Genomic DNA, 18,609 nt, shown 5'->3' on the forward strand with positions numbered 1-18,609 from the left:
TACGGGAATCTCCGTTCAGGCGTATGCTGGCCTGCGGTATTCTCAATTTGGGCATATTCTCTCGCCTGCGGGACTTTCCTTTGGGCCTATTCTCGCCTGCGCAACTCTCCGTTCGGGCCTATTCTTGCCTGCGGGACTCTCTGTTCCGGCCTATTCTTGCCTGCGGGTCTCTCCGTTCGGGACAATTCTGACCTGCAAAACTCTCCGTTCGGACCTAATCTAGCCTCTGGGAGTCTCCTTTGGGGTCTCCTGTTGCGTGCGGGGCTGCTCTATTCCAGCCTTTTGTGCTTACGGAGCTCCGATATTCGGTCCTGTTCTAGCATGTGGAGCTCCGCTACTCAGGCCTGATTGTGCGTGCGGGGCTCTGCTACTCGGGCCTGTTGGTGCATGCGGGGCTCCACTACTTGGGCCTGTTCGTGCATGCGGGGCTCCGCTACTCGGGTCTGTTCGTGCTTGCAGGGCTCTGCTACTCGGGCCTGTTCGTGCGTGCGGGGCTCCGCTATTCAGGCCTGATAGTGTGTGCGGGGCTCCTCTATTCAGGCCTGTCCTTCCCTGCGGGACTCTATTCGGGCCTATACTTCCCTGCGGGATTCTGTTCGGGCCTTTTCTGGCCTGCGAGACTCTCCGTTCGTTCCTATCGTGGTCTGCGGGACCCACGTTCGGGCCCATTCTCGCCTTCGAGACCCTCTGTTCGGGCTTTTCTGGCCTGCGGGACTCTCCGTTCGGGCCTATTCTTGTGAGCGGGTCTCTATTCGGGCCTATTTTTGCCTAAGGGCTCCTCTATTCGGGCCTCTTCTGGCCTGCGGGACTCTCCGTTCGGGCCTATTCTCACCTGGGGAGCTCTCCGTTCGGGCCTTTCTGGCCTTCGGGACTCTGTTCGGGTCTCTTCTTGCCAGCGGGGCTCTTCGTTTGGGCCTATTCTTGCCTGCAGGACTCTGTTCGGGACTCTTCTTGCCTGCACAGCCCCTCTACTCGGGCCTCTTTTTGCCTGCGGGACTCTGTCCAGGCCTATTGTTGCCCCCGGAAAACTGCGTTCGGTCCTATTCTGGCTTGTGGGACTCTGTTCGGGCCTATGCTTGCCTGCGGGAATCTCCTTTCAGGGTTATGCTGACCTGTGGGATTCTCAGTTTGGGCGTATTCTCGCCTGCAGGACATCTCTTCGCGCCTATTCTCGCCCGCGGGACCCTCCGTTCGGTCGTTTCTGGCCTGCGGGACTCTCCGTTCGGGCCTAATCTTGGGAGCGGGACTCTACTCGGGCCTATTCTTGCCTAGGGGCCTCTTCTATTCGTGCTTCTTCTTGCCAGTGGGACTCTGTTCAGGCCCGTTCTTGCCTGCAGGATTCTGCGTTCGGGCTTATTCTTGCTTGCCGGACAGTGTTCGGGCGTCTTCTTGCCTGCACAGCTCCACTACTCGGGCCTCATTTTGCCTTCGGGACAGCGATCAGGTCTATTCTTGGTCTGGGAATCTCCGTTCGGGCCTATGCTGGCCTGCTGGACTCTGTTCGGGCCTATGCTTGCCTGCGAAAATGACCGTTCGGGCCTGTGTTGGCCTGCAGGACTCTCCGTTCGGGCCGTTCTGGCCTGCGGTACTCTCCGTTCGGGCCTATTCTCTGGAGCGGGACTTTACTCGGGCCTATTCTTGCCTCTGGGGCTCCTCCTTTCTTGCCTATTCTTGCCTCCGGGAATCTCCGTTCTGGCCTGTTCGGGCCTGCGGGACTCTGTTCGGGCCTATGCTTGCCTGCAGGAATCTCTGTTCCGCCCTACTCTGGCCTGCGGGACTCTGCGTTCCGGCCTATTCTGGCCTGCGGGACTCTTTTCGGGCCTATTCTTGCTCCGGGAATCTCCGTTCGGGCGTACCCTGGCTTGCGGGACTCTGTTCGGGCCTATGCTTGCCTGCAGGAATCTCTGTTCTGGCCTATTCTGACCTGCAGGACTCTGTTTGGGCCTATGCTTGCCTGCGGGAATCTCCGTTCAGGCGTATGCTGGCCTGCGGGTCTCTCCGTTCGGGCCCCTTCTTGCCTGCGGGACTCTCCGTTTGGGCGTATCCTTGCCCGCGGGACTCTGTTCGGGCCTCTTCTTGCCTGCACGGCTCCTCTACTCGGGCCTATTTTTGCCTGTGGGACTCTATTGGGGCCTATTCTTGCCTCCGACAATCTCCGTTCGGGCCCATTCTGGCCTGCGGGACTCTTCGTTCGGGCCTAGGCTTCCCTTCGGCAATCTCCGTTCAGGCGTATGCTGGCCTGCGGAATTCTGTTCGGGGCTATTCTTGCTCCGAGAATCTCTGTTCGGGACTATTCTGGCCTGTGGGACTCTGTTCGGGCCCATGCCTGCCTGCGGGGCTCTCTGTTCAGGCCTTTTTCGCCTACGGGACTCTCTGTTCGGGCCTATTCTCTGGAGCGGGGCTTTAGTCGGGCCTACTCTTGACTACGGGGCTCCTCAATTCTTGCCTCTGGGATTCTGTTCGGGCCTATTCTTGTCTGTGGGACTCTGCGTTTGAGCCTATTCTTGCCTGTGGGTTCTCCATTCAGGGCTACTCTTGCCAGCGGGACTCTGTTCGTGCCTCATCTTGCCTGCATGGCTGCTCTACTCGGGCCTATTCTTGCCTGCGGGACTCTGTTCGGGCCTATCCTTGCTCCGGGAATCTCCGTTCGGGCATACCCTGGCCTGCGGGACTCCGTTCGGGCCTATTCTGGCCTGCGGGACTCTGTTTGGGCCTATGCTTGCCTGCAGGAATCTCTGTTCCGGCCTATTGTGGCCTGCAGGACTCCCCGTTCGGGCCTGTTCTGGCCTGCGGGACTCTGTTTGGGCCTATGCTTGCCTACGGGAATCTCCGTTCAGGCGTATGCTGGCCTGCGGTATTCTCAATTTGGGCATATTCTCTCGCCTGCGGGACTTTCCTTTGGGCCTATTCTCGCCTGCGCAACTCTCCGTTCGGGCCTATTCTTGCCTGCGGGACTCTCTGTTCCGGCCTATTCTTGCCTGCGGGTCTCTCCGTTCGGGACAATTCTGACCTGCAAAACTCTCCGTTCGGACCTAATCTAGCCTCTGGGAGTCTCCTTTGGGGTCTCCTGTTGCGTGCGGGGCTGCTCTATTCCAGCCTTTTGTGCTTACGGAGCTCCGATATTCGGTCCTGTTCTAGCATGCGGAGCTCCGCTACTCAGGCCTGATTGTGCGTGCGGGGCTCTGCTACTCGGGCCTGTTGGTGCATGCGGGGCTCCACTACTTGGGCCTGTTCGTGCATGCGGGGCTCCGCTACTCGGGTCTGTTCGTGCTTGCAGGGCTCTGCTACTCGGGCCTGTTCGTGCGTGCGGGGCTCCGCTATTCAGGCCTGATAGTGTGTGCGGGGCTCCTCTATTCAGGCCTGTCCTTCCCTGCGGGACTCTATTCGGGCCTATACTTCCCTGCGGGATTCTGTTCGGGCCTTTTCTGGCCTGCGAGACTCTCCGTTCGTTCCTATCGTGGTCTGCGGGACCCACGTTCGGGCCCATTCTCGCCTTCGAGACCCTCTGTTCGGGCTTTTCTGGCCTGCGGGACTCTCCGTTCGGGCCTATTCTTGTGAGCGGGTCTCTATTCGGGCCTATTTTTGCCTAAGGGCTCCTCTATTCGGGCCTCTTCTGGCCTGCGGGACTCTCCGTTCGGGCCTATTCTCACCTGGGGAGCTCTCCGTTCGGGCCTTTCTGGCCTTCGGGACTCTGTTCGGGTCTCTTCTTGCCAGCGGGGCTCTTCGTTTGGGCCTATTCTTGCCTGCAGGACTCTGTTCGGGACTCTTCTTGCCTGCACAGCCCCTCTACTCGGGCCTCTTTTTGCCTGCGGGACTCTGTCCAGGCCTATTGTTGCCCCCGGAAAACTGCGTTCGGTCCTATTCTGGCTTGTGGGACTCTGTTCGGGCCTATGCTTGCCTGCGGGAATCTCCTTTCAGGGTTATGCTGACCTGTGGGATTCTCAGTTTGGGCGTATTCTCGCCTGCAGGACATCTCTTCGCGCCTATTCTCGCCCGCGGGACCCTCCGTTCGGTCGTTTCTGGCCTGCGGGACTCTCCGTTCGGGCCTAATCTTGGGAGCGGGACTCTACTCGGGCCTATTCTTGCCTAGGGGCCTCTTCTATTCGTGCTTCTTCTTGCCAGTGGGACTCTGTTCAGGCCCGTTCTTGCCTGCAGGATTCTGCGTTCGGGCTTATTCTTGCTTGCCGGACAGTGTTCGGGCGTCTTCTTGCCTGCACAGCTCCACTACTCGGGCCTCATTTTGCCTTCGGGACAGCGATCAGGTCTATTCTTGGTCTGGGAATCTCCGTTCGGGCCTATGCTGGCCTGCTGGACTCTGTTCGGGCCTATGCTTGCCTGCGAAAATGACCGTTCGGGCCTGTGTTGGCCTGCAGGACTCTCCGTTCGGGCCGTTCTGGCCTGCGGTACTCTCCGTTCGGGCCTATTCTCTGGAGCGGGACCTTACTCGGGCCTATTCTTGCCTCTGGGGCTCCTCCTTTCTTGCCTATTCTTGCCTCCGGGAATCTCCGTTCTGGCCTGTTCGGGCCTGCGGGACTCTGTTCGGGCCTATGCTTGCCTGCAGGAATCTCTGTTCCGCCCTACTCTGGCCTGCGGGACTCTGCGTTCCGGCCTATTCTGGCCTGCGGGACTCTTTTCGGGCCTATTCTTGCTCCGGGAATCTCCGTTCGGGCGTACCCTGGCTTGCGGGACTCTGTTCGGGCCTATGCTTGCCTGCAGGAATCTCTGTTCTGGCCTATTCTGACCTGCAGGACTCTGTTTGGGCCTATGCTTGCCTGCGGGAATCTCCGTTCAGGCGTATGCTGGCCTGCGGGTCTCTCCGTTCGGGCCCCTTCTTGCCTGCGGGACTCTCCGTTTGGGCGTATCCTTGCCCGCGGGACTCTGTTCGGGCCTCTTCTTGCCTGCACGGCTCCTCTACTCGGGCCTATTTTTGCCTGTGGGACTCTATTGGGGCCTATTCTTGCCTCCGACAATCTCCGTTCGGGCCCATTCTGGCCTGCGGGACTCTTCGTTCGGGCCTAGGCTTCCCTTCGGCAATCTCCGTTCAGGCGTATGCTGGCCTGCGGAATTCTGTTCGGGGCTATTCTTGCTCCGAGAATCTCTGTTCGGGACTATTCTGGCCTGTGGGACTCTGTTCGGGCCCATGCCTGCCTGCGGGGCTCTCTGTTCAGGCCTTTTTCGCCTACGGGACTCTCTGTTCGGGCCTATTCTCTGGAGCGGGGCTTTAGTCGGGCCTACTCTTGACTACGGGGCTCCTCAATTCTTGCCTCTGGGATTCTGTTCGGGCCTATTCTTGTCTGTGGGACTCTCCGTTTGAGCCTATTCTTGCCTGTGGGTTCTCCATTCAGGGCTACTCTTGCCAGCGGGACTCTGTTCGTGCCTCATCTTGCCTGCATGGCTGCTCTACTCGGGCCTATTCTTGCCTGCGGGACTCTGTTCGGGCCTATCCTTGCTCCGGGAATCTCCGTTCGGGCATACCCTGGCCTGCGGGACTCCGTTCGGGCCTATTCTGGCCTGCGGGACTCTGTTTGGGCCTATGCTTGCCTGCAGGAATCTCTGTTCCGGCCTATTGTGGCCTGCAGGACTCCCCGTTCGGGCCTGTTCTGGCCTGCGGGACTCTGTTTGGGCCTATGCTTGCCTACGGGAATCTCCGTTCAGGCGTATGCTGGCCTGCGGTATTCTCAATTTGGGCATATTCTCTCGCCTGCGGGACTTTCCTTTGGGCCTATTCTCGCCTGCGCAACTCTCCGTTCGGGCCTATTCTTGCCTGCGGGACTCTCCGTTCCGGCCTATTCTTGCCTGCGGGTCTCTCCGTTCGGGACAATTCTGACCTGCAAAACTCTCCGTTCGGACCTAATCTAGCCTCTGGGCGTCTCCTTTGGGGTCTCCTGTTGCGTGCGGGGCTGCTCTATTCCAGCCTTTTGTGCTTACGGAGCTCCGATATTCGGTCCTGTTCTAGCATGCGGAGCTCCGCTACTCAGGCCTGATTGTGCGTGCGGGGCTCTGCTACTCGGGCCTGTTGGTGAATGTTGGGCTCCACTACTTGGGCCTGTTCGTGCGTGCGGGGCTCCGCTACTCAGGCCTGATAGTGTGTGCGGGGCTCCTCTATTCAGGCCTGTCCTTCCCTGCGGGACTCTATTCGGACCTATACTTCCCTGCGGGACTCTGTTCGGGCCTATTCTGGCCTGCGAGACCCTCGGTTCGCCCGTATCGTGGTCTGCGGGACCCTCGTTCGGGTCCATTCTCGCCTTCGAGACCCTCTGTTCGGGCTTTTCTGGCCTGCGGGACTCTCCGTTCGGGCCTATTCTTGTGAGCGGGTCTCTATTCGGGCCTATTTTTGCCTAAGGGCTCCTCTATTCGGGCCTATTGTGGCCTGCGGGACTCTCCGTTCAGGCCTATTCTCACCTGGGGAACTCTCCGTTCGGGCCTTTCTGGCCTTCGGGACTCTGTTCTGGTCTCTTCTTGCCAGCGGGGCTCTTCGTTTGGGCCTATTCTTGCCTGCAGGACTCTGTTCGGGACTCTTCTTGCCTGCACAGCCCCTCTACTCGGGCCTCTTTTTGCCTGCGGGACTCTGTCCAGGCCTATTGTTGCCCCCGGAAAACTCCGTTCGCTCCTATTCTGGCTTGTGGGACTCTGTTCGGGCCTATGCTTGCCTGCGGGAATCTCCTTTCAGGGTTATGCTGACCTGTGGGATTCTCAGTTTGGGCGTATTCTCGCCTGCAGGACATCTCTTCGGGCCTATTCTCGCCCGCGGGACCCTCCGTTCGGTCGTTTCTGGCCTGCGGGACTCTCCTTTCGGGCCTAATCTTGGGAGCGGGACTCTACTCGGGCCTATTCTTGCCTAGGGGCCTCTTCTATTCGTGCTTCTTCTTGCCAGTGGGACTCTGTTCAGGCCCGTTCTTGCCTGCAGGATTCTGCGTTCGGGCTTATTCTTGCTTGCCGGACAGTGTTCGGGCGTCTTCTTGCCTGCACGGCTCCACTACTCGGGCCTCATTTTGCATTCGGGACACCGATCGGGTCTATTCTTGGTCCGGGAATCTCCGTTCGGGCCTATGCTGGCCTGCTGGACTCTGTTCGGGCCTATGCTTGCCTGCGGGAATGACCGTTCGGGCCTGTGTTGGCCTGCAGGACTCTCCGTTCGGGCCGTTCTGGCCTGCGGTACTCTCCGTTCAGGCCTATTCTCTGGAGCGGGACTTTACTCGGGCCTATTCTTGCCTCTGGGGCTCCTCCTTTCTTGCCTATTCTTGCCTCCGGGAATCTCCGTTCTGGCCTGTTCGGGCCTGCGGGACTCTGTTCGGGCCTTTGGTTGCTTTCGGAAATCCCCGTTCTGGCCTATTCTGGCCTGCGGAATTCTGTTCGGGGCTATTCTTGCTCCGGGAATCTCTGTTCGGGACTATTCTGGCCTGTGGGACTCTGTTCGGGCCCATGCCTGCCTGCGGGGCTCTCTGTTCAGGCCTTTTTCGCCCACGGGACTCTCTGTTCGGGCCTATTCTCTGGAGCGGGGCTTTAGTCGGGCCTACTCTTGACTACGGGGCTCCTCAATTCTTGCCTCTGGGATTCTGTTCGGGCCTATTCTTGTCTGTGGGACTCTGCGTTTGAGCCTATTCTTGCCTGTGGGTTCTCCATTCAGGGCTACTCTTGCCAGCGGGACTCTGTTCGTGCCTCATCTTGCCTGCATGGCTGCTCTACTCGGGCCTATTCTTGCCTGCGGGACTCTGTTCGGGCCTATCCTTGCTCCGGGAATCTCCGTTCGGGCATACCCTGGCCTGCGGGACTCCGTTCGGGCCTATTCTGGCCTGCGGGACTCTGTTTGGGCCTATGCTTGCCTGCAGGAATCTCTGTTCCGGCCTATTGTGGCCTGCAGGACTCCCCGTTCGGGCCTGTTCTGGCCTGCGGGACTCTGTTTGGGCCTATGCTTGCCTACGGGAATCTCCGTTCAGGCGTATGCTGGCCTGCGGTATTCTCAATTTGGGCATATTCTCTCGCCTGCGGGACTTTCCTTTAGGCCTATTCTCGCCTGCGCAACTCTCCGTTCGGGCCTATTCTTGCCTGCGGGACTCTCTGTTCCGGCCTATTCTTGCCTGCGGGTCTCTCCGTTCGGGACAATTCTGACCTGCAAAACTCTCCGTTCGGACCTAATCTAGCCTCTGGGAGTCTCCTTTGGGGTCTCCTGTTGCGTGCGGGGCTGCTCTATTCCAGCCTTTTGTGCTTACGGAGCTCCGATATTCGGTCCTGTTCTAGCATGCGGAGCTCCGCTACTCAGGCCTGATTGTGCGTGCGGGGCTCTGCTACTCGGGCCTGTTGGTGCATGCGGGGCTCCACTACTTGGGCCTGTTCGTGCATGCGGGGCTCCGCTACTCGGGTCTGTTCGTGCTTGCAGGGCTCTGCTACTCGGGCCTGTTCGTGCGTGCGGGGCTCCGCTATTCAGGCCTGATAGTGTGTGCGGGGCTCCTCTATTCAGGCCTGTCCTTCCCTGCGGGACTCTATTCGGGCCTATACTTCCCTGCGGGATTCTGTTCGGGCCTTTTCTGGCCTGCGAGACTCTCCGTTCGTTCCTATCGTGGTCTGCGGGACCCTCGTTCGGGCCCATTCTCGCCTTCGAGACCCTCTGTTCGGGCTTTTCTGGCCTGCGGGACTCTCCGTTCGGGCCTATTCTTGTGAGCGGGTCTCTATTCGGGCCTATTTTTGCCTAAGGGCTCCTCTATTCGGGCCTCTTCTGGCCTGCGGGACTCTCCGTTCGGGCCTATTCTCACCTGGGGAGCTCTCCGTTCGGGCCTTTCTGGCCTTCGGGACTCTGTTCGGGTCTCTTCTTGCCAGCGGGGCTCTTCGTTTGGGCCTATTCTTGCCTGCAGGACTCTGTTCGGGACTCTTCTTGCCTGCACAGCCCCTCTACTCGGGCCTCTTTTTGCCTGCGGGACTCTGTCCAGGCCTATTGTTGCCCCCGGAAAACTGCGTTCGGTCCTATTCTGGCTTGTGGGACTCTGTTCGGGCCTATGCTTGCCTGCGGGAATCTCCTTTCAGGGTTATGCTGACCTGTGGGATTCTCAGTTTGGGCGTATTCTCGCCTGCAGGACATCTCTTCGCGCCTATTCTCGCCCGCGGGACCCTCCGTTCGGTCGTTTCTGGCCTGCGGGACTCTCCGTTCGGGCCTAATCTTGGGAGCGGGACTCTACTCGGGCCTATTCTTGCCTAGGGGCCTCTTCTATTCGTGCTTCTTCTTGCCAGTGGGACTCTGTTCAGGCCCGTTCTTGCCTGCAGGATTCTGCGTTCGGGCTTATTCTTGCTTGCCGGACAGTGTTCGGGCGTCTTCTTGCCTGCACAGCTCCACTACTCGGGCCTCATTTTGCCTTCGGGACAGCGATCAGGTCTATTCTTGGTCTGGGAATCTCCGTTCGGGCCTATGCTGGCCTGCTGGACTCTGTTCGGGCCTATGCTTGCCTGCGGGAATGACCGTTCGGGCCTGTGTTGGCCTGCAGGACTCTCCGTTCGGGCCGTTCTGGCCTGCGGTACTCTCCGTTCGGGCCTATTCTCTGGAGCGGGACTTTACTCGGGCCTATTCTTGCCTCTGGGGCTCCTCCTTTCTTGCCTATTCTTGCCTCCGGGAATCTCCGTTCTGGCCTGTTCGGGCCTGCGGGACTCTGTTCGGGCCTATGCTTGCCTGCAGGAATCTCTGTTCCGCCCTACTCTGGCCTGCGGGACTCTGCGTTCCGGCCTATTCTGGCCTGCGGGACTCTTTTCGGGCCTATTCTTGCTCCGGGAATCTCCGTTCGGGCGTACCCTGGCTTGCGGGACTCTGTTCGGGCCTATGCTTGCCTGCAGGAATCTCTGTTCTGGCCTATTCTGACCTGCAGGACTCTGTTTGGGCCTATGCTTGCCTGCGGGAATCTCCGTTCAGGCGTATGCTGGCCTGCGGGTCTCTCCGTTCGGGCCCCTTCTTGCCTGCGGGACTCTCCGTTTGGGCGTATCCTTGTCCGCGGGACTCTGTTCGGGCCTCTTCTTGCCTGCACGGCTCCTCTACTCGGGCCTATTTTTGCCTGTGGGACTCTATTGGGGCCTATTCTTGCCTCCGACAATCTCCGTTCGGGCCCATTCTGGCCTGCGGGACTCTTCGTTCGGGCCTAGGCTTCCCTTCGGCAATCTCCGTTCAGGCGTATGCTGGCCTGCGGAATTCTGTTCGGGGCTATTCTTGCTCCGGGAATCTCTGTTCGGGACTATTCTGGCCTGTGGGACTCTGTTCGGGCCCATGCCTGCCTGCGGGGCTCTCTGTTCAGGCCTTTTTCGCCTACGGGACTCTCTGTTCGGGCCTATTCTCTGGAGCGGGGCTTTAGTCGGGCCTACTCTTGACTACGGGGCTCCTCAATTCTTGCCTCTGGGATTCTGTTCGGGCCTATTCTTGTCTGTGGGACTCTCCGTTTGAGCCTATTCTTGCCTGTGGGTTCTCCATTCAGGGCTACTCTTGCCAGCGGGACTCTGTTCGTGCCTCATCTTGCCTGCATGGCTGCTCTACTCGGGCCTATTCTTGCCTGCGGGACTCTGTTCGGGCCTATCCTTGCTCCGGGAATCTCCGTTCGGGCATACCCTGGCCTGCGGGACTCCGTTCGGGCCTATTCTGGCCTGCGGGACTCTGTTTGGGCCTATGCTTGCCTGCAGGAATCTCTGTTCCGGCCTATTGTGGCCTGCAGGACTCCCCGTTCGGGCCTGTTCTGGCCTGCGGGACTCTGTTTGGGCCTATGCTTGCCTACGGGAATCTCCGTTCAGGCGTATGCTGGCCTGCGGTATTCTCAATTTGGGCATATTCTCTCGCCTGCGGGACTTTCCTTTAGGCCTATTCTCGCCTGCGCAACTCTCCGTTCGGGCCTATTCTTGCCTGCGGGACTCTCCGTTCAGGCCTATTCTTGCCTGCGGGTCTCTCCGTTCGGGACAATTCTGACCTGCAAAACTCTCCGTTCGGACCTAATCTAGCCTCTGGGAGTCTCCTTTGGGGTCTCCTGTTGCCTGCGGGGCTGCTCTATTCCAGCCTTTTGTGCTTACGGAGCTCCGATATTCGGTCCTGTTCTAGCATGCGGAGCTCCGCTACTCAGGCCTGATTGTGCGTGCGGGGCTCTGCTACTCGGGCCTGTTGGTGCATGCGGGGCTCCACTACTTGGGCCTGTTCGTGCATGCGGGGCTCCGCTACTCGGGTCTGTTCGTGCTTGCAGGGCTCTGCTACTCGGGCCTGTTCGTGCGTGCGGGGCTCTGCTATTCAGGCCTGATAGTGTGTGCGGGGCTCCTCTATTCAGGCCTGTCCTTCCCTGCGGGACTCTATTCGGGCCTATACTTCCCTGCGGGATTCTGTTCGGGCCTTTTCTGGCCTGCGAGACTCTCCGTTCGCTCCTATCGTGGTCTGCGGGACCCTCGTTCGGGCCCTTTCTCGCCTTCGAGACCCTCTGTTCGGGCTTTTCTGGCCTGCGGGACTCTCCGTTCGGGCCTATTCTTGTGAGCGGGTCTCTATTCGGGCCTATTTTTGCCTAAGGGCTCCTCTATTCGGGCCTATTGTGGCCTGCCGGACTCTCCGTTCGGGCCTATTCTCACCTGGGGAGCTCTCCGTTCGGGCCTTTCTGGCCTTCGGGACTCTGTTCTGGTCTCTTCTTGCCAGCGGGGCTCTTCGTTTGGGCCTATTCTTGCCTGCAGGACTCTGTTCGGGACTCTTCTTACCTGCACAGCCCCTCTACTTGGGCCTCTTTTTGCCTGCGGGACTCTGTCCAGGCCTATTGTTGCCCCCGGAAAACTGCGTTCGGTCCTATTCTGGCTTGTGGGACTCTGTTCGGGCCTATGCTTGCCTACGGGAATCTCCTTTCAGGGTTATGCTGACCTGTGGGATTCTCAGTTTGGGCGTATTCTCGCCTGCAGGACATCTCTTCGCGCCTATTCTCGCCCGCGGGACCCTCCGTTCGGTCGTTTCTGGCCTGAGGGACTCTCCGTTCGGGCCTAATCTTGGGAGCGGGACTCTACTCGGGCCTATTCTTGCCTAGGGGCCTCTTCTATTCGTGCTTCTTCTTGCCAGTGGGACTCTGTTCAGGCCCGTTCTTGCCTGCAGGATTCTGCGTTCGGGCTTATTCTTGCTTGCCGGACAGTGTTCGGGCGTCTTCTTGCCTGCACAGCTCCACTACTCGGGCCTCATTTTGCCTTCGGGACAGCGATCAGGTCTATTCTTGGTCTGGGAATCTCCGTTCGGGCCTATGCTGGCCTGCTGGACTCTGTTCGGGCCTATGCTTGCCTGCGAAAATGACCGTTCGGGCCTGTGTTGGCCTGCAGGACTCTCCGTTCGGGCCGTTCTGGCCTGCGGTACTCTCCGTTCGGGCCTATTCTCTGGAGCGGGACCTTACTCGGGCCTATTCTTGCCTCTGGGGCTCCTCCTTTCTTGCCTATTCTTGCCTCCGGGAATCTCCGTTCTGGCCTGTTCGGGCCTGCGGGACTCTGTTCGGGCCTATGCTTGCCTGCAGGAATCTCTGTTCCGCCCTACTCTGGCCTGCGGGACTCTGCGTTCCGGCCTATTCTGGCCTGCGGGACTCTTTTCGGGCCTATTCTTGCTCCGGGAATCTCCGTTCGGGCGTACCCTGGCTTGCGGGACTCTGTTCGGGCCTATGCTTGCCTGCAGGAATCTCTGTTCTGGCCTATTCTGACCTGCAGGACTCTGTTTGGGCCTATGCTTGCCTGCGGGAATCTCCGTTCAGGCGTATGCTGGCCTGCGGGTCTCTCCGTTCGGGCCCCTTCTTGCCTGCGGGACTCTCCGTTTGGGCGTATCCTTGCCCGCGGGACTCTGTTCGGGCCTCTTCTTGCCTGCACGGCTCCTCTACTCGGGCCTATTTTTGCCTGTGGGACTCTATTGGGGCCTATTCTTGCCTCCGACAATCTCCGTTCGGGCCCATTCTGGCCTGCGGGACTCTTCGTTCGGGCCTAGGCTTCCCTTCGGCAATCTCCGTTCAGGCGTATGCTGGCCTGCGGAATTCTGTTCGGGGCTATTCTTGCTCCGAGAATCTCTGTTCGGGACTATTCTGGCCTGTGGGACTCTGTTCGGGCCCATGCCTGCCTGCGGGGCTCTCTGTTCAGGCCTTTTTCGCCTACGGGACTCTCTGTTCGGGCCTATTCTCTGGAGCGGGGCTTTAGTCGGGCCTACTCTTGACTACGGGGCTCCTCAATTCTTGCCTCTGGGATTCTGTTCGGGCCTATTCTTGTCTGTGGGACTCTCCGTTTGAGCCTATTCTTGCCTGTGGGTTCTCCATTCAGGGCTACTCTTGCCAGCGGGACTCTGTTCGTGCCTCATCTTGCCTGCATGGCTGCTCTACTCGGGCCTATTCTTGCCTGCGGGACTCTGTTCGGGCCTATCCTTGCTCCGGGAATCTCCGTTCGGGCATACCCTGGCCTGCGGGACTCCGTTCGGGCCTATTCTGGCCTGCGGGACTCTGTTTGGGCCTATGCTTGCCTGCAGGAATCTCTGTTCCGGCCTATTGTGGCCTGCAGGACTCCCCGTTCGGGCCTGTTCTGGCCTGCGGGACTCTGTTTGGGCCTATGCTTGCCTACGGGAATCTCCGTTCAGGCGTATGCTGGCCTGCGGTATTCTCAATTTGGGCATATTCTCTCGCCTGCGGGACTTTCCTTTGGGCCTATTCTCGCCTGCGCAACTCTCCGTTCGGGCCTATTCTTGCCTGCGGGACTCTCCGTTCCGGCCTATTCTTGCCTGCGGGTCTCTCCGTTCGGGACAATTCTGACCTGCAAAACTCTCCGTTCGGACCTAATCTAGCCTCTGGGCGTCTCCTTTGGGGTCTCCTGTTGCGTGCGGGGCTGCTCTATTCCAGCCTTTTGTGCTTACGGAGCTCCGATATTCGGTCCTGTTCTAGCATGCGGAGCTCCGCTACTCAGGCCTGATTGTGCGTGCGGGGCTCTGCTACTCGGGCCTGTTGGTGAATGTTGGGCTCCACTACTTGGGCCTGTTCGTGCGTGCGGGGCTCCGCTACTCAGGCCTGATAGTGTGTGCGGGGCTCCTCTATTCAGGCCTGTCCTTCCCTGCGGGACTCTATTCGGGCCTATACTTCCCTGCGGGACTCTGTTCGGGCCTATTCTGGCCTGCGAGACCCTCGGTTCGCCCGTATCGTGGTCTGCGGGACCCTCGTTCGGGTCCATTCTCGCCTTCGAGACCCTCTGTTCGGGCTTTTCTGGCCTGCGGGACTCTCCGTTCGGGCCTATTCTTGTGAGCGGGTCTCTATTCGGGCCTATTTTTGCCTAAGGGCTCCTCTATTCGGGCCTATTGTGGCCTGCGGGACTCTCCGTTCAGGCCTATTCTCACCTGGGGAACTCTCCGTTCGGGCCTTTCTGGCCTTCGGGACTCTGTTCTGGTCTCTTCTTGCCAGCGGGGCTCTTCGTTTGGGCCTATTCTTGCCTGCAGGACTCTGTTCGGGACTCTTCTTGCCTGCACAGCCCCTCTACTCGGGCCTCTTTTTGCCTGCGGGACTCTGTCCAGGCCTATTGTTGCCCCCGGAAAACTCCGTTCGCTCCTATTCTGGCTTGTGGGACTCTGTTCGGGCCTATGCTTGCCTGCGGGAATCTCCTTTCAGGGTTATGCTGACCTGTGGGATTCTCAGTTTGGGCGTATTCTCGCCTGCAGGACATCTCTTCGGGCCTATTCTCGCCCGCGGGACCCTCCGTTCGGTCGTTTCTGGCCTGCGGGACTCTCCTTTCGGGCCTAATCTTGGGAGCGGGACTCTACTCGGGCCTATTCTTGCCTAGGGGCCTCTTCTATTCGTGCTTCTTCTTGCCAGTGGGACTCTGTTCAGGCCCGTTCTTGCCTGCAGGATTCTGCGTTCGGGCTTATTCTTGCTTGCCGGACAGTGTTCGGGCGTCTTCTTGCCTGCACGGCTCCACTACTCGGGCCTCATTTTGCATTCGGGACACCGATCGGGTCTATTCTTGGTCCGGGAATCTCCGTTCGGGCCTATGCTGGCCTGCTGGACTCTGTTCGGGCCTATGCTTGCCTGCGGGAATGACCGTTCGGGCCTGTGTTGGCCTGCAGGACTCTCCGTTCGGGCCGTTCTGGCCTGCGGTACTCTCCGTTCAGGCCTATTCTCTGGAGCGGGACTTTACTCGGGCCTATTCTTGCCTCTGGGGCTCCTCCTTTCTTGCCTATTCTTGCCTCCGGGAATCTCCGTTCTGGCCTGTTCGGGCCTGCGGGACTCTGTTCGGGCCTTTGGTTGCTTTCGGAAATCCCCGTTCTGGCCTATTCTGGCCTGCGGAATTCTGTTCGGGGCTATTCTTGCTCCGGGAATCTCTGTTCGGGACTATTCTGGCCTGTGGGACTCTGTTCGGGCCCATGCCTGCCTGCGGGGCTCTCTGTTCAGGCCTTTTTCGCCCACGGGACTCTCTGTTCGGGCCTATTCTCTGGAGCGGGGCTTTAGTCGGGCCTACTCTTGACTACGGGGCTCCTCAATTCTTGCCTCTGGGATTCTGTTCGGGCCTATTCTTGTCTGTGGGACTCTGCGTTTGAGCCTATTCTTGCCTGTGGGTTCTCCATTCAGGGCTACTCTTGCCAGCGGGACTCTGTTCGTGCCTCATCTTGCCTGCATGGCTGCTCTACTCGGGCCTATTCTTGCCTGCGGGACTCTGTTCGGGCCTATCCTTGCTCCGGGAATCTCCGTTCGGGCATACCCTGGCCTGCGGGACTCCGTTCGGGCCTATTCTGGCCTGCGGGACTCTGTTTGGGCCTATGCTTGCCTGCAGGAATCTCTGTTCCGGCCTATTGTGGCCTGCAGGACTCCCCGTTCGGGCCTGTTCTGGCCTGCGGGACTCTGTTTGGGCCTATGCTTGCCTACGGGAATCTCCGTTCAGGCGTATGCTGGCCTGCGGTATTCTCAATTTGGGCATATTCTCTCGCCTGCGGGACTTTCCTTTAGGCCTATTCTCGCCTGCGCAACTCTCCGTTCGGGCCTATTCTTGCCTGCGGGACTCTCTGTTCCGGCCTATTCTTGCCTGCGGGTCTCTCCGTTCGGGACAATTCTGACCTGCAAAACTCTCCGTTCGGACCTAATCTAGCCTCTGGGAGTCTCCTTTGGGGTCTCCTGTTGCGTGCGGGGCTGCTCTATTCCAGCCTTTTGTGCTTACGGAGCTCCGATATTCGGTCCTGTTCTAGCATGCGGAGCTCCGCTACTCAGGCCTGATTGTGCGTGCGGGGCTCTGCTACTCGGGCCTGTTGGTGCATGCGGGGCTCCACTACTTGGGCCTGTTCGTGCATGCGGGGCTCCGCTACTCGGGTCTGTTCGTGCTTGCAGGGCTCTGCTACTCGGGCCTGTTCGTGCGTGCGGGGCTCCGCTATTCAGGCCTGATAGTGTGTGCGGGGCTCCTCTATTCAGGCCTGTCCTTCCCTGCGGGACTCTATTCGGGCCTATACTTCCCTGCGGGATTCTGTTCGGGCCTTTTCTGGCCTGCGAGACTCTCCGTTCGTTCCTATCGTGGTCTGCGGGACCCTCGTTCGGGCCCATTCTCGCCTTCGAGACCCTCTGTTCGGGCTTTTCTGGCCTGCGGGACTCTCCGTTCGGGCCTATTCTTGTGAGCGGGTCTCTATTCGGGCCTATTTTTGCCTAAGGGCTCCTCTATTCGGGCCTCTTCTGGCCTGCGGGACTCTCCGTTCGGGCCTATTCTCACCTGGGGAGCTCTCCGTTCGGGCCTTTCTGGCCTTCGGGACTCTGTTCGGGTCTCTTCTTGCCAGCGGGGCTCTTCGTTTGGGCCTATTCTTGCCTGCAGGACTCTGTTCGGGACTCTTCTTGCCTGCACAGCCCCTCTACTCGGGCCTCTTTTTGCCTGCGGGACTCTGTCCAGGCCTATTGTTGCCCCCGGAAAACTGTGTTCGGTCCTATTCTGGCTTGTGGGACTCTGTTCGGGCCTATGCTTGCCTGCGGGAATCTCCTTTCAGGGTTATGCTGACCTGTGGGATTCTCAGTTTGGGCGTATTCTCGCCTGCAGGACATCTCTTCGCGCCTATTCTCGCCCGCGGGACCCTCCGTTCGGTCGTTTCTGGCCTGCGGGACTCTCCGTTCGGGCCTAATCTTGGGAGCGGGACTCTACTCGGGCCTATTCTTGCCTAGGGGCCTCTTCTATTCGTGCTTCTTCTTGCCAGTGGGACTCTGTTCAGGCCCGTTCTTGCCTGCAGGATTCTGCGTTCGGGCTTATTCTTGCTTGCCGGACAGTGTTCGGGCGTCTTCTTGCCTGCACAGCTCCACTACTCGGGCCTCATTTTGCCTTCGGGACAGCGATCAGGTCTATTCTTGGTCTGGGAATCTCCGTTCGGGCCTATGCTGGCCTGCTGGACTCTGTTCGGGCCTATGCTTGCCTGCGGGAATGACCGTTCGGGCCTGTGTTGGCCTGCAGGACTCTCCGTTCGGGCCGTTCTGGCCTGCGGTACTCTCCGTTCGGGCCTATTCTCTGGAGCGGGACTTTACTCGGGCCTATTCTTGCCTCTGGGGCTCCTCCTTTCTTGCCTATTCTTGCCTCCGGGAATCTCCGTTCTGGCCTGTTCGGGCCTGCGGGACTCTGTTCGGGCCTATGCTTGCCTGCAGGAATCTCTGTTCCGCCCTACTCTGGCCTGCGGGACTCTGCGTTCCGGCCTATTCTGGCCTGCGGGACTCTTTTCGGGCCTATTCTTGCTCCGGGAATCTCCGTTCGGGCGTACCCTGGCTTGCGGGACTCTGTTCGGGCCTATGCTTGCCTGCAGGAATCTCTGTTCTGGCCTATTCTGACCTGCAGGACTCTGTTTGGGCCTATGCTTGCCTGCGGGAATCTCCGTTCAGGCGTATGCTGGCCTGCGGGTCTCTCCGTTCGGGCCCCTTCTTGCCTGCGGGACTCTCCGTTTGGGCGTATCCTTGTCCGCGGGACTCTGTTCGGGCCTCTTCTTGCCTGCACGGCTCCTCTACTCGGGCCTATTTTTGCCTGTGGGACTCTATTGGGGCCTATTCTTGCCTCCGACAATCTCCGTTCGGCCCTATTCTGGCCTGCGGGACTCTTCGTTCGGGCCTAGGCTTCCCTTCGGCAATCTCCGTTCAGGCGTATGCTGGCCTGCGGAATTCTGTTCGGGGCTATTCTTGCTCCGGGAATCTCTGTTCGGGACTATTCTGGCCTGTGGGACTCTGTTCGGGCCCATGCCTGCCTGCGGGGCTCTCTGTTCAGGCCTTTTTCGCCTACGGGACTCTCTGTTCGGGCCTATTCTCTGGAGCGGGGCTTTAGTCGGGCCTACTCTTGACTACGGGGCTCCTCAATTCTTGCCTCTGGGATTCTGTTCGGGCCTATTCTTGTCTGTGGGACTCTCCGTTTGAGCCTATTCTTGCCTGTGGGTTCTCCATTCAGGGCTACTCTTGCCAGCGGGACTCTGTTCGTGCCTCATCTTGCCTGCATGGCTGCTCTACTCGGGCCTATTCTTGCCTGCGGGACTCTGTTCGGGCCTATCCTTGCTCCGGGAATCTCCGTTCGGGCATACCCTGGCCTGCGGGACTCCGTTCGGGCCTATTCTGGCCTGCGGGACTCTGTTTGGGCCTATGCTTGCCTGCAGGAATCTCTGTTCCGGCCTATTGTGGCCTGCAGGACTCCCCGTTC

This window comes from Loxodonta africana, assembly GCF_030014295.1.
Source record: "Loxodonta africana isolate mLoxAfr1 chromosome 26 unlocalized genomic scaffold, mLoxAfr1.hap2 SUPER_26_unloc_1, whole genome shotgun sequence".
Classification (NCBI taxonomy): Eukaryota; Metazoa; Chordata; class Mammalia; order Proboscidea; family Elephantidae; genus Loxodonta; species Loxodonta africana.